Source organism: Notechis scutatus, chromosome 2, assembly GCF_049901735.1.
Source record: "Notechis scutatus isolate UNSWTSFEM ecotype Mainland chromosome 2, rNotScu1.2, whole genome shotgun sequence".
Lineage (NCBI taxonomy): Eukaryota > Metazoa > Chordata > Lepidosauria > Squamata > Elapidae > Notechis > Notechis scutatus.
In genome coordinates this window covers 164730931-164744365 of record NC_142010.1, presented here as the reverse complement: position 1 = coordinate 164744365, position 13435 = coordinate 164730931, and the positions used below count along the sequence as shown (strand labels likewise).

Here is a 13435-nt window from a genome sequence, read left to right as displayed (position 1 = left end):
AAATAGCAATAGCACTTAGACTTATATACCACTTCATAGTGCTTTACAGCCCTCTCTTAGCAGTATGTATGCTCCAGAAAGTTTAGATACACATCTCTTGACAAGCTCTCTGCTTGCCAAACTCTGCTTCAGTTCTCAGTTCTCAAGAAGGAAATATCCAATCACCATCACTTGTAACTTCCTCTTCTTCAAAACTGGTACAAGAATCTTTGCAGAGTTTTCTTCCTCACTCGCTATCTAATGGCAGCTGCTCTTCATCCAGGGATCCAGAAGTGACATCAGTGAAGAAATCCTGGAATCTGTTGTGAAGTTCCAGAGAATAATAGTTACTCTTGGCAGGTGTAGGCAGCTTACAGTGATAATCATTGATAGATTAAATTGCCTAACAGTTTTTACTTCTTCTGTAGTCAGTGTGGTATAATGTTTAAGGTGCTAGGTTAGGATCAGAAGACCAATTTTAATATGCTATGAGCAAAATAAGCTAATTGAATGACTTTGGGCTAGTTTTTCTCTCCTTCTTAGCTGAACCTATCTTAAAGGGTTCCTGTTGTAGGGACAAATGAGAGGAATGAGCACCATGTAAGTTGCTTTGAATTCCCATAGAAAGGATGGGATATAAAACAACTAAGTATCACTTGCATTTGTATCCTATTATTCTGTTTTACAAATCTATTTCAGGAAATGTTGCATTTACTCTGTGATACACCCATGTATGTATTTGTATATTGTATATATTAACTCAACTGTAAATTTAGTTCTTGTACTTAAAACATAACTATTCTTAATAATATGACCTCTTGTTTGGATGTCTAAATTTTGCATTATGGACAGAATATAGATGAGAAACTTAGTTCTATATGATATTAGTGAAATTTGTGATCAAAACAAACTCAGTTATGAAGCCTGGCAAATATTAAATATGTTTGAAAATATTTACATAGTACATGAATTCATCTCTTGAAAACTAGTAATATCAACAGGATGAAATGGTTAAAACTGATGTTTTAAATTATAAGTGAATCAAAATTTTAAGCAAAACAGAAAAAACACGAATTGACATTATAGAGAACTGTATTATAGAGAACTCTATAACTGTATTATAGAGAACATCAGAACTGTAACCACCAGTGTTTTTAAGAAAAAGCATTTAGTTAAGATGATACTCTCCTCTCCCTTAGAATAGGAATTCTTAGAATACCTTTTTAATTCTTGTACTTTAAAAATTCTGCAGATGTGAAGCACCATATTTAAGAAGGTTTCTGTCCCCTCTGAATGAATGAATAAAGGAAGGAAGGAATGAGAATATATATACATACATACATACATATACCCCACATGTACTTCTTTTTTTTTTAGAATTTCTGTTTTTATATCTGAAAATGTAATGGAAGCATACATTAATTTACCAATTTGTTTAGCAGAATAACAGCCTTATTAGTGGCTATAATGTAGCCATTAATTTTTAATTTTAGTATGAAGGATCACAAGCAAACTTGTTTTAAATTACCTTCATGTTATTTGCAAAATTCCTATTTAAATCCCACCTGTTTCTCATCAGTCGCATGAAAATAAGTATGTTTTGTTATTATTTTTATAATACAGTACAATATTATTTATAATTAAGGGGATGCACTAAAATGAAGTAATTCTGGATTAATGTACTATATATAGAATGATGAATGCTGACAAAGATTGACTACTATTCTCATTTACTGTATTTGCAACTTTATAATTTCTTCTCAGGATCCGAGTTGCTACTAGAAATCAAGACTTTTATATGATATGGACTTGGGAATAGCCTGATAGAACTGGGTTATCTCTTGCATGGCCTCCCCAATTAGCTTCTGTTCCAAGAATCTATACTTGCTTTAAGAGCCCAGGGCAGCCTATGTTTCAGTCAACTGCAAAAATGCATCTCTGTTAGCTGGTTCAGTACTTAAAATTGCCATGAAGCTCCCCCCCACCTCCCACAGTGCAGTTGGTTATAGTGACAAAGGGAAGAGCTTTCTCTATTGTGTCACCAACATCATGACCATTTGGTGCTGCTAAAAAAACTTTTCAGTTGGGTGTATGATAATACTGTTCTGTTGTATGTGCTGTCTGCTGTACTGGATGATAATTACGGTGATTAGAGGAGTTGTATTTCCTACTTTTGTATACTGTCCTCCTAAGTGCGAAGAAGATAGTTAAAATGGTTAAGATGTTTAAATGATACACAGTAGGTGGAAAGAAGAATTTTACCCAATACCAAGTGCTTTATTTCAAAGATGAAAATAAGTATGCGTGGTTGTAAGAGGAATAGAGGTTCTTGGTGATCATTCAGCATTGAACAAATTGCCCTGAAGTCTTGGAGGATAATGCTTTTGGTCAATTTGATGAATCTAAAATTTGGCTTCACATTCCAAAGGTAAATGGACACACTGCAAACCGATCAAATGCTTGCCTGTTATTGGTTATTTTATTTTATTTATTATTTATTTATTTATTTGATTTGCCAATTGTTTACAAGATAATAAGTATAAGTGTATACATAGTTGTGAATACATGAAATGGGTACATATAAGAAAAATAAAAGAAGAATAAGAAACAATAGGACAGGGACGGTAGGCACGTTGGTGCGCTTATGCACGCCCCTTACAGACCTCTTAGGAAAGGGGTGAGGTCAATAGTAGACAGTCTAAGGTTAAAGTTTTTGGGGTTTGGGGAAGAAACTACAGAGTCGGGTAGAGTATTCCAGACATTGACCACTCTATTGCTGAAGTCGTATTTCCTGCAATCAAGTTTGGTGCGGTTAACTTTGAGTTTGTATCTATTGTGTGCTCTTGTGTTGTTGTGGTTGAAGCTGAAGTATTCATTGACAGGTAGGACATTGCAATGTATGATTTTATATACCATGCTTAAATCAGACCGAAGACGGCGTAATTCAAGGTTTTCTAGTTCTAGAATTTCAAGTCTGGTGGCATAAGGTATTCTACAACGAGTAGAGGAGTGGAGAACTCTTCTTGTGAAATATTTCTGGACTTTCTCAATTGTGCTAATATCAGATACGTAATGTGGGTTCCAGACTGATGAACTGTATTCGAGTATTGGTCTAGCAAATGTTTTGTATGCTCTGGTTAGTAGTGTGATATTACCAGAGAAAAAGCTATGGTATATGACTTTATGGCCATCATTGAAAGACTGGTTAATTGTCAAGTGTATTATACAGGTGTGGTTTGCTTTTGTTTCATGCCCAGTATATTTATTTCTCAAGTGGTTTTCCTTAATTTTTTCCCATTCCTCTGTAAGGTTCACTTCATTGGAAAGCTTTTGGAATATATTCTTTGATTTTAGTGTTACTTATTTTGTCACAGTATAACAGTCTCAGTAGGTAGCAAAATCTGGCCAGCCCTACCTACCTCGTACCCCTTCATTCCAATTATACCTTGCTGAAATTTAAAACAATTTTGGACTCTTATCTGTACTTGAGAACCATGTTGAAGTAGGCTAGAAGTCAAGACTTATTCTGGAGAGAAGAAAGGCAAACAACTTCCATGCTGTTGCCAAGAAAACGTGTCAATCTATTTGCTATGGTATAAAAAAATATAAAATATGTATATGAAAAGCATGAGGATAAGCACATGGAAAACTGATAGTAATAGCCAATTCAGTGATAGCTTAGCAAATTTAACTAATCGATCAATATTGTTTATGACTAATCAACTATACAAAATTAGAAACCGTATTTTAAATTTGTAACTTGCATCATATCTAAATGAATACATAATAATAATTGCCAGTGATTCATTTCTCTAAAGTATTCCAGTGGGGAGGAAGTTTGAAAAAAGGGCAACAGTGAATGCCCTTAGTGAATGGGTGAAAGAACATATGTTGTTTTGATTGAAATGTTTGTTGGGGTTAATTTATTAAAAATAAAGAGCATTATAGATCTTGTATTGTTTAATTCTTATAAGTGACCAAACTGGATAATAATAATCGTAAAAGGATTTTTGTGACATTTTAGTAGCTGAAAGCATGCTTTTATTTCTAACTTATAAAGAGAAATATTTCTTTGGGAACAACTGGAATTTCAGATGTTCTCATATTGTGAAATTTGGGTTTTTGTAAAGCAAGTTATATTCTTGAAAGACAAATGTGTTTACATTTTTTTTGCTATAGGCTACCTTGGGCTTTTACCATTAAGTATTAGGAAATTATTATAAAATACTTTTGTATTATAAAATATAATTTTCTTTGTTGCCTCTTATATGGACATCTTATGAAAAGCACATTTCAGTGTGTGGAGTTTTGGAACAGAAATTAATCTGATGTATTAAAGGACTCCGAGAGTGTTACAGTATAGAATACAATACCATACAGAACAGAATAGAAATGTTGCATTGATTCCTCTTCATTACTTTAGAGAGGCTTTGACTATTGTCTCAGTGATTTGCAGTATGTATCTCTGTTACACAGTTTTTAAGGCTCTGGCCTGAGGTTTAAGAATGGACAGATTGGTCTGAGGTTTAGGAACGAAGCGGGGAAATCTTCGCCCAGTTTCACTGTTCTGCATGGGTGGGTATCCTGAATGCTAAAACGCATTCCATTGATAATTCACCCTGTGAGGAGCCTTTTCAATGGCTCCCTGTTTTCCCCCTTTTCCAGCTCTCAAAAGCTATTTTAAAAGGTGCCCCTCCCCCTGACTTTCTGAATAGATTCCATTGCTATGTAGAACGGGAAGGGTTTTCAAAGACCATGTTAACTTCTTCTTTTTCTTCCTCCTTTAAAATCAGTATCTTGTCAGCAATTGTATTATTTATGCTTTGTCAGTCCAATGTGATTCATGTTTTTCTCATACCCATCAGAGGTTATTTTCCACCAAATGGTATTAATTGTAAAGATTTCTTGTACTGACTCATTCATTAAAGTGTGTGTGTGTGTGTGTGTGTGTGTGATCTGATTAATCCGGTCATGGCCATGGTCTGTTAATATGTAGTATTCTGTCAAAGTGACAAGAGTTGATAATCGCTATTAAAGGACAGAATCCTAATAGGGGCCTCATACCAGTCCTGGTGGCTTCTTGTTCCCCAAGGTGATTCCTGAAAGCAATATTTTCAGCAGCAAATAGCAGACAGGGAGAAAATAATCCATGCAGGGCCCTTATTTGGAATGGGAGCATGTTTTGCATTGGTGGCCCTGGACACTGTTGTATCGAAAATAAATCCAGCTACAATTTAGCATGATGGCTCAATGACATAATTCCAAAGACATATGAATAGGACTGTAGCTTCAGTTTGGTAAGTGGATTTAAGCTTATTCACATATGAAGATTTACCTTAAGTAGAATAGTAACACTTCTTTAATTATGAAAACGTTTTTGCTGTGAGAGACATTGAAGAATAAATCAAAGGCTCAGATTTCTTCATATACTTATAATGTTATCTAATTTGGGTAATGAAACATCTGCAAGAAAACAATGAAGTTCAGGGACCACCAAGGGCTCCTAGTATACTTATGGCATTGCCCCCCCTGCCTACCTCTCACTACTGTTGCCTTTCCATGTCAGACTGAAATAATTTTACTAATAGTCTTTAAGGAGTATTAAACCTTCTAAAATCTATGCCCCGTTTCAATAGACAATAGGTACCATCAAGTACATATAGATAGGTAGATACAATCAAGTTGAGTGCAATGTCTACATTTCTACCTGTCTACTAACAATTCAGAGCTCTTTCAGTGCTCTTTGAGATCTTGTCCAGCCACTTTTTGTATTGTCTTCCCTTTCTCCAGCTTTTCTCAGTTGTGCCAGAGATAGGACAATCTGTGGTCACCATGGGCTTTTTTAAAATTCCTTGTATTTGTGTAAGGTTGTGGCTGTTGACGGAGAGAAATGAGCAGTAAGGGGAAAATGCTTTGTACATTAGACACTGTCCTACTCTTCTGTGCAGTACGTCAAAAATATACAGTATTTAAGTTAACAAGGACCAGAGAGCCTATCTTTTTCATTCACAACCGAAATCAGCAATTTTTTTTACAAAAAATTAGAGCTTTTTTCTCTATTTTTATTGCGTCAAAATGTTTTTTTTTAAAGGATTTGATTAAAAAAAACCTCTAGCCAATATGTAACGTTTATTTAATGAAAAGAAAGCCAATCTTGCTTTTTTGAAGATTTTTGTCATCTTTTTAAATACAAATATGGTATATAACTAGCTGTAGACTTCAATTTAGACAAAACAAATGTAGGTCTGAACTTGTTTTATAATCTACAAATCATCCTAAACCCCAGTTAGGTTTCTACACCTTCATTTACTGTAAGGTTTATGAGTTCATAGAGTTTATGATTTTCAGTTGTGGGATTAAAAGAATCTGATCCATAGGACTGAATTTTATTGTGCCCTCTCGCTTTCAGCCTTGAGTTTTCTGTGCTATGGACAATTACTAGGGATTTGAAAGACTGCTGTGTATGTTTATGGGGGTCTTTATTTTGGTCCATATACCAATTGTGAAGTTTCATCACAATTAAAAACTTTCCTTGCCCCAATACAATAAATAATAGTATTAGCAGCAACAATAGTGACTAATAAGCTCTTTATGCTAGTCAGCTGGAACTCCATCAGAGGTAGCCAGGAAGTTTCTCTGGTTTCATAAATTTAATTATATTTCCTACTTTATGAAGAAATATAGTACATTGGGGATCAGAACCTATCATAATAGGTGAAGTTTTACTTTGTGTATGAAAACTCTGTCTCGATATCTAATAATGACAATATTTTCATAAACTAATATCTTACTAGGTTTGTTATCCATTCCCATTCTCATTATTGGGTGCAGTGTAGTCACAAAGCTTTTTCAGAAGTTGTAATTATGTAATAAATTGATAGTTAAGACCAGATGTCTATCTAGCTCAAGACAAGCACAGGAATGCATTTCAGGGTAAAAATAATTTGGCTTTCTCCTTTAAAGATTTAAGTTTAGCTAAGTTTCTTTTTATAGGAGTTTATCCAATAATGTATGACTTGGTATGAGAAGCTGCTGAAGTCAAAGATAATAATGTAATTGTATCTCTGTTAAAATGAAATAAAACCCACTCTTGCTCCATCTACCTGATAATTTATTGATAATGGAACAGTGATGTATTGAAAGACCACTTAAAAGAAGCTTTAAATTAGTTTCAAACTATGCTATAATGTTTATTGGTGCTTGTTCTCAAATAGTAATAATAAAAATTATACATTTCAACACTTTGGCTGTTAAAGAATGGCATGCATATCATTTTAATATTCTGAAGAAAGAAAATCATATTCATATTGGGAAAGATGAAGATAATATTTTTATTTAGTACTATAAGCTAAACTCACATATAAATTGCAAGCTATTTTGGATCTGGAATGTAATTGTGATTTCTATGAGAGAAAAAGAAGAGATATAGAAAGGAATTCAAATATTTATGTCCTCCTCCAGTTGTATGATTAACTAAACACTATACAGAAGTTGAAAACAGATGTATGTTAAATTATTCTGGAAATTCTATAGTTGATCCATTTAAAATTATTAGTGCTAAATATTGGTTTATTTAGCACTGGTTTATTGATTTATTATTGGTTTATTTAGCACTGCTTTTCCTTTCTTTTTGTAGTTATTTGCATATAGAAATGGAATTTATCATGTGGAGTATCCTGTTAAAAGCCATTTCAATTCTTAACCTTTGCAAATTGGACAAAACTTGTATATATTTGCAAGGGGACTTTTAAGATTTTGCTTAAAAAGATTTTAAAAATCCTTCAGATATTAGAACTACAAAACAAACAAAAGCCACTTTCATTTAAAATTATAAATTAAAAAATAATGTAAGGACATGAATTACAAAGAAAAAAGTATGTCGTAAATTGTAAGTTGAGGACATACAGGTAGTCCTCAACTTAATGACCATTTGTTTAGCAGCACGCTGAACAAAGGGAGTTATGACTCATGCCCAAAGTTATGGTTGTTGCAGCACCCAGCAGTCATGTGATAAAAATTCAGATGCTTGTCTGTGTGCCCATCCTTATGACCGCAGGGACACTGCAACTTCCCCCTATCCATCTATCTTCCCCCCAGAAGAGGCCTAGGGCCTTTAGTACTCTCAGCCAGCTGCCACTTTCCTCTGACCTTGACTTCAGCCATGAAACCATTGCTGCCACTGAGAAATGCTGCCTCATGCTATCCTCCAACGCATGTAGGCCTTGGGGAAGAGCAATTGCTCTTGCTACCCAGCATCCCCCTAAAATCTGCTATATGCTGCTTAACTTTAGGTGGTTTTTTTCCCGGTGTTGGAAGACCTGTATGGCCCATCCAAGTCAGCTCCCGGTTGTACCAGTCCTTCTTTCCCAAAAATGCCAAATTTGAAGGTCTAAACATGTACTATGTACAAACTGGATTTTTATTTGCTTATTTTTATGTCTAGCTTATAAAATTCAAAAGTTTAATTATCACTTGACGGCTTGAAGTTGAAATTATTACTACAAACAAGCAAACAAATAAATGCTGTATTACAAATAGACCTGTACACTTGTGAACTCTAAGGGCAATAGCAATTTTTTTTACCAGTTTAAGAAACACACTGATATTGGAATTAGAATAAATCTTCAACAAAAAAAAATTAGGAAATTCAAACATGTACAGAAAATATTTAGTGGGAAAAAAGGTGCGGGGAGAATTAAGACTCAAAATGACATGAAATACTTTCTGATTGGTTTTATTTATATTTTTTAAATGTCAAGTATATAATTACTTGCATTTTCTACTGTTTATGAGCTTCTTTAATTATCTTTTTATCATTTCCTAAATAAAGATTTGCCTTTTTCTGCACAAATGTATTTCCTAATATGTTTTTTATTTGGATGTACAAAACCAAGATTTTTTTTTAACATCTTAACTAATTTTAAAAAGCTGCATTAGGAAATTGTTAATTTTTCAAAGTAAAAAAAAGAAAAGAATCCTTCCTACCTTCCTTGTGTTTTTTTGGCACAACCCCCACTTTTCCACAGTTTGCATTATTAGACCGAGGTTTCCAGAAATTGAACTTTCAAAACTTCAATTCTCCTGTATCAATCTTTTAGTCCAACACAACAGTCTTTCATATTGTTGTCAGTGCATCTATTGTAAGATGTCATCTATGACATCTTTCTCCATACAGGCATCAACCTTAAGATTTCATGGACATGAAGACATGCCTACTCTGGATTCCTTTAATTTCAGAAAAGCCATTGCTGCTGCCTTACATAATTTCCTCCACCCAGTCCTGGTAAATGGACTTCCAACATACCAGTTGATCCAGGATTCCTAGATTTTTGCAACGGAGACCTAGTTTATGATGCAGTTTGACCACTTCTGATTCACATGATAATTCAGATGCTAATACAGCAAAGGCTACAAAGAGATTTGTGTGATTGAAGATTAGGTGGAAAACAGTTTATATATTGTGAAATTAGAAGAGAATTTCCATGCGGGTGTTGGCCTACTCATCCTCCGTGTACGAATACAAGAAGTATGTTCTTCTTAAAGAAACCCACAGGTTCCTTGATAGGTTCCTTGAAAGAGAACCCTACTGTGAAAATGGACAGAGAAGCTATCATTAAAAAGATTCAAAAGTTTCACATTCAAAACAGGATAAGCTCAAAATGTTCTGAAGGTTGAAATAACTCTTTTTAGGTTTGAAAGAAATTTCTCTGATCTCCCTCTTGTTTAAGAAAAACATTTTGCACATGTGTAACAATCAATTGCCTTTGACTTCTATCAATGTTGGGTAGCGATAGTGAATTGGTTTCATATTAGACATATTATCTGCTTTTTCTACATAGGTCCTAGTTTTTTTCCTAATGCATTGCTGGGTTCTCCCGTTTGTTTTATACTCCAGTTCCAACCACTAAAAGTTTCATTGCATTTCTTCATCTCTATGAAAGACTTTTTTCTTGTCTTTTGTTTCTTCATATTGTTCTTTCATGAAGATTTTTAAAAAAAATACTTTTACCTGTGCCACACCAATTCTAGCTGTTCTGGTAATTCAGTTCTATGAATTGTAAATAATTATTTTATGAGAGTCAGAAATGAAGCTTATTTGTATTGTACATAGGATCAGGTATGGGCTACAAGGCAGGCTTATTGTACTTCAAAGTAATCATATCCCAGACCTTCTGTCTTCAAAATGCAGTACTACGGAAAAAGAACAAAAAATAAGGGTGGAATAAGAGCAATGATGTATGTGTTCTATTCAATCTGTTTATGCAGCCACATAGGAGAAGAGAAGAAAAGGGGAAAAAACTACCATTAAGAAGGACCCAGGTTCAGCTGTAAGCTACCTTATGCAGACATTTTATAGACCATGTTTCCTGCCAATTTTCTAAGCTGGCTATTTGAAAGATGATGTGTTGTTCTGGGTTGTTTGTTTAAAATGATGACTTGGCAGTTTGGAAGATATTTATTTGCATGAAACTGGAGTTCCAAGTAACAGAGTAATTCCCACTGATTTCTGTAAAAGATTCATTGATCAATAGCAATTGTAATATGAAATAGTAATAGTTTCCCCCCCCCCCAAAAAAATTTCACTCCTGTACCTAAGTGTATTACAAGATATACTATGCAAACTACAATAGCTCATATGCAAATTAAAATACAAGATACAGTTAAAGTGGAATTACTGCTCAATACAACTACATAATGGCAAACATAGTTTCATTAGCTAGAACCTAATTGCTGCAATAACCTCCACTAGATATCATATATTCTTAATAAGCAAATAAAAATCAACCACCAATGCAATTTACATAAGCCATTTCAAGTTCTGTTCACTACTACCTTCCACAAAATAATAAAATGCAATCTAATGATACTGTTATAGCACTGCAAAGAAATGGCAGTCCTTCCACTAGCATGAGTATGAAATAACACTGTTTTAGCCCCTTTTCATATTTTATTAATTCAGGGTTTAATAAAAGGCTCAAAGACAATCAATTCCACAAGTCCATTATAAGATGCATAAAAGCCCAAAATTAAAGTGTTTGTGGTCATATGGAATAAAATCATCACAGGCTCCAGGCTGAGTTACTTATCCAGGCATAAAGGATTTATAAAATATGGGGAAGTTTAAGAGGCTAAATTGATAACATGATTGAACTGGAAGCTCTTGTAGTACTGTTTTGTATTCAAATAATCAGAAAAAAGGTCAGAAGTCAGAAATACAACCATGAATGAAATAATACATCAATTGTTCCACAGTTTTAGAGAGTATACCTGGTACTTGTCCTCAAACTAGAAATTCCTTTTTTTTAAAATTCAAATTCTACTTTTAAGTTAATATACATCACTTGTTGTGAAGCCATTGTGTATCAGAACACTCATGTCCCTGACAACTGTAGATGTCAAGATAAACCAAAAGCAGGAGTAGCGAAGGAGAGGGAATATAGTCATGATAAAAACAATAATCGTTGCTTTTCTTTTAGTTATTTCTTTCTGCCCATATTGAGTTTGAAGCATTGGATAACGTTCAAGCCAAGATCCTACAAGAAGTTTCAGACTGTTGTAATCTAAAATGAGAATTTGAGCATTGCTGGGTGCATAATGGGAAGAAAGAATCAATTTGAAGAACAGGAAGGTGAGATTCAACCAAGAGAACGATTAGATAAAAGCAATCTGAGCCCAGGCTAGAACTGCACTGGTGAAAGCATCTCTGGCAAGACTCTCCCTAGGTCTCATGAAGAGAAAGGGAGGGATGGGTAAGTGCATTCAGTAGTATTAGCATGCATAACTTTGCTATCCTATCTGGTCTATCTTGAAGGTCTGATAGGATGTCATTGGCATAAATATATAACTAAAAGGGTAGAATTAAAGGTTAAAGAAGAGAGAATAAAGAGTAAATGGAAACGGCTGCAGATCCTGAGGAACAACAAGTAATAAAGGAAAAACACGAGAAAAAGACACATAGGTATAAAAATAATGAGTGACCTGAAAGATAAGATTAAAACTAGAAAATTATGGGGTGTGTGATACAAAGTAGAATACCAGCATTTTAGATGCCAAAGCATCTAAAAGAACACCCACAGATTATGTTTGATTGGGATTGACTGCCAAAAGATGATATAAAATATGGGTAACAGAAGACTCTTTTGAGAGTCTTATTTTGAAACCTACTTAAAAGGAACCTGGAAAGATGAATAAGAAATTTAGAAAGACCAATTCTCAGGAAATTAACAAAACAAGAAAAGAAAAATTGAACATTGGATGGAAATTTGAAAAACACAAAAGCATCACAAGAGGAGTGGGTAAAGAGAAGACTGCTTTAGAAAATCTGGAATAGTTTCTTTCTGTAATAAACAAATAATCAACTCAGAAGAGAACTAAAAGTGAAGTATAAATTATATAAAGGACATGCACACTTATGTGCTTGTTCTCTGCTATCTATGAAACTCTTGTCAATTAAACTACACTGCTCAAAAAAATAAAGGGAACACAAAAATAAGATATCCTAGATCTGAATGAATGAAATATTCTTATTAAATACTTTGTTCATTACATAGTTGAATGTGCTGACAACAAAATCACACAAAAATTACCAATGGAAATCAAATTTAGCAACCCATGAAGGTCTGGAGTTACGCTCAAAATTAAAGTGGAAAAAAACACTACAGGCTGATCCAACTTTGATGTAATGTCCTTAAAACAAGTCAAAATGAGGCTTAGTAGTGTGTGTGGCCTCCACGTGCCTGTATGACCTCCCTACAGTGCTTGGGCATACTCCTGATGAGGTGGCGAATGGTATCCTGAGGGATCTCCTCCCACACCTGGACTAAAGCATCCCCCAACTCCTGGAGAGTCTGTGGTGCAATGTGGCGTTGGTGGATGGAGCGAGACATGATGTCCCAGATGTGCTCAGTTGGATTCAGGTCTGGGGAACGGGCGGGCCAGTCCATAGCATCAATGCCTTCCTCTTACAGGAACTGTTGACACACTCCAGCTGCATGAGGTCTAGCATTGTCTTGCATTAGGAGGAACCCAGGGCCAACCACACCAGCATATGGTCTCACAAGGGGTCTGAGGATCTCATCTCGGTACCTAATGGCAGTCAGGCTACCTCTGGCGAGCACATGGAGGGCTGTGCGGCCCCCTAAAGAAATGCCGCCCCACACCATTACTGACCCACTGCCAAACTGGTCATGCTGGAGGATGTTGCAGGCAGCAGAATGTTCTCCATGGCGTCTCCAGACCCTGTCACATCTGTCACATGTGCTCAGTGTGAACCTGCTTTCATCTGTGAAGAGCACAGGGTGCCAGTGGCGAATTTGCCAATCTTGGTGTTCTCTGGCAAATGCCAAACGTCCTGCATGATGTTGGGCTGTAAGCACAACCCCCACCTGTGGACATTGGGCCCTCATACCACCCTCATGGAGTCTGTTTCTGACCGTTTGAGCAGCCACATGCACAT

At 35.1% G+C, this 13435-nt stretch overlaps 1 protein-coding gene and 1 long non-coding RNA gene across 22 annotated transcripts in view; one reads left to right on the top strand and one right to left on the bottom strand.

Moving 5' to 3' along the window:
• ADGRL3 (adhesion G protein-coupled receptor L3) overlaps nt 1-13435 on the top strand; it is a 573686-nt gene that overhangs the window by 6416 nt on the left and 553835 nt on the right. The window lies entirely within an intron of this gene.
• The window catches only part of LOC148132383 (uncharacterized), an 85330-nt gene continuing 80591 nt past the window's right edge, over nt 8697-13435 (bottom strand). Inside the window, exon 4 of the long non-coding RNA XR_015747929.1 lies at nt 8697-10170. This is a non-coding gene — a long non-coding RNA (uncharacterized LOC148132383). The remainder of the gene's footprint in view (nt 10171-13435) is intronic.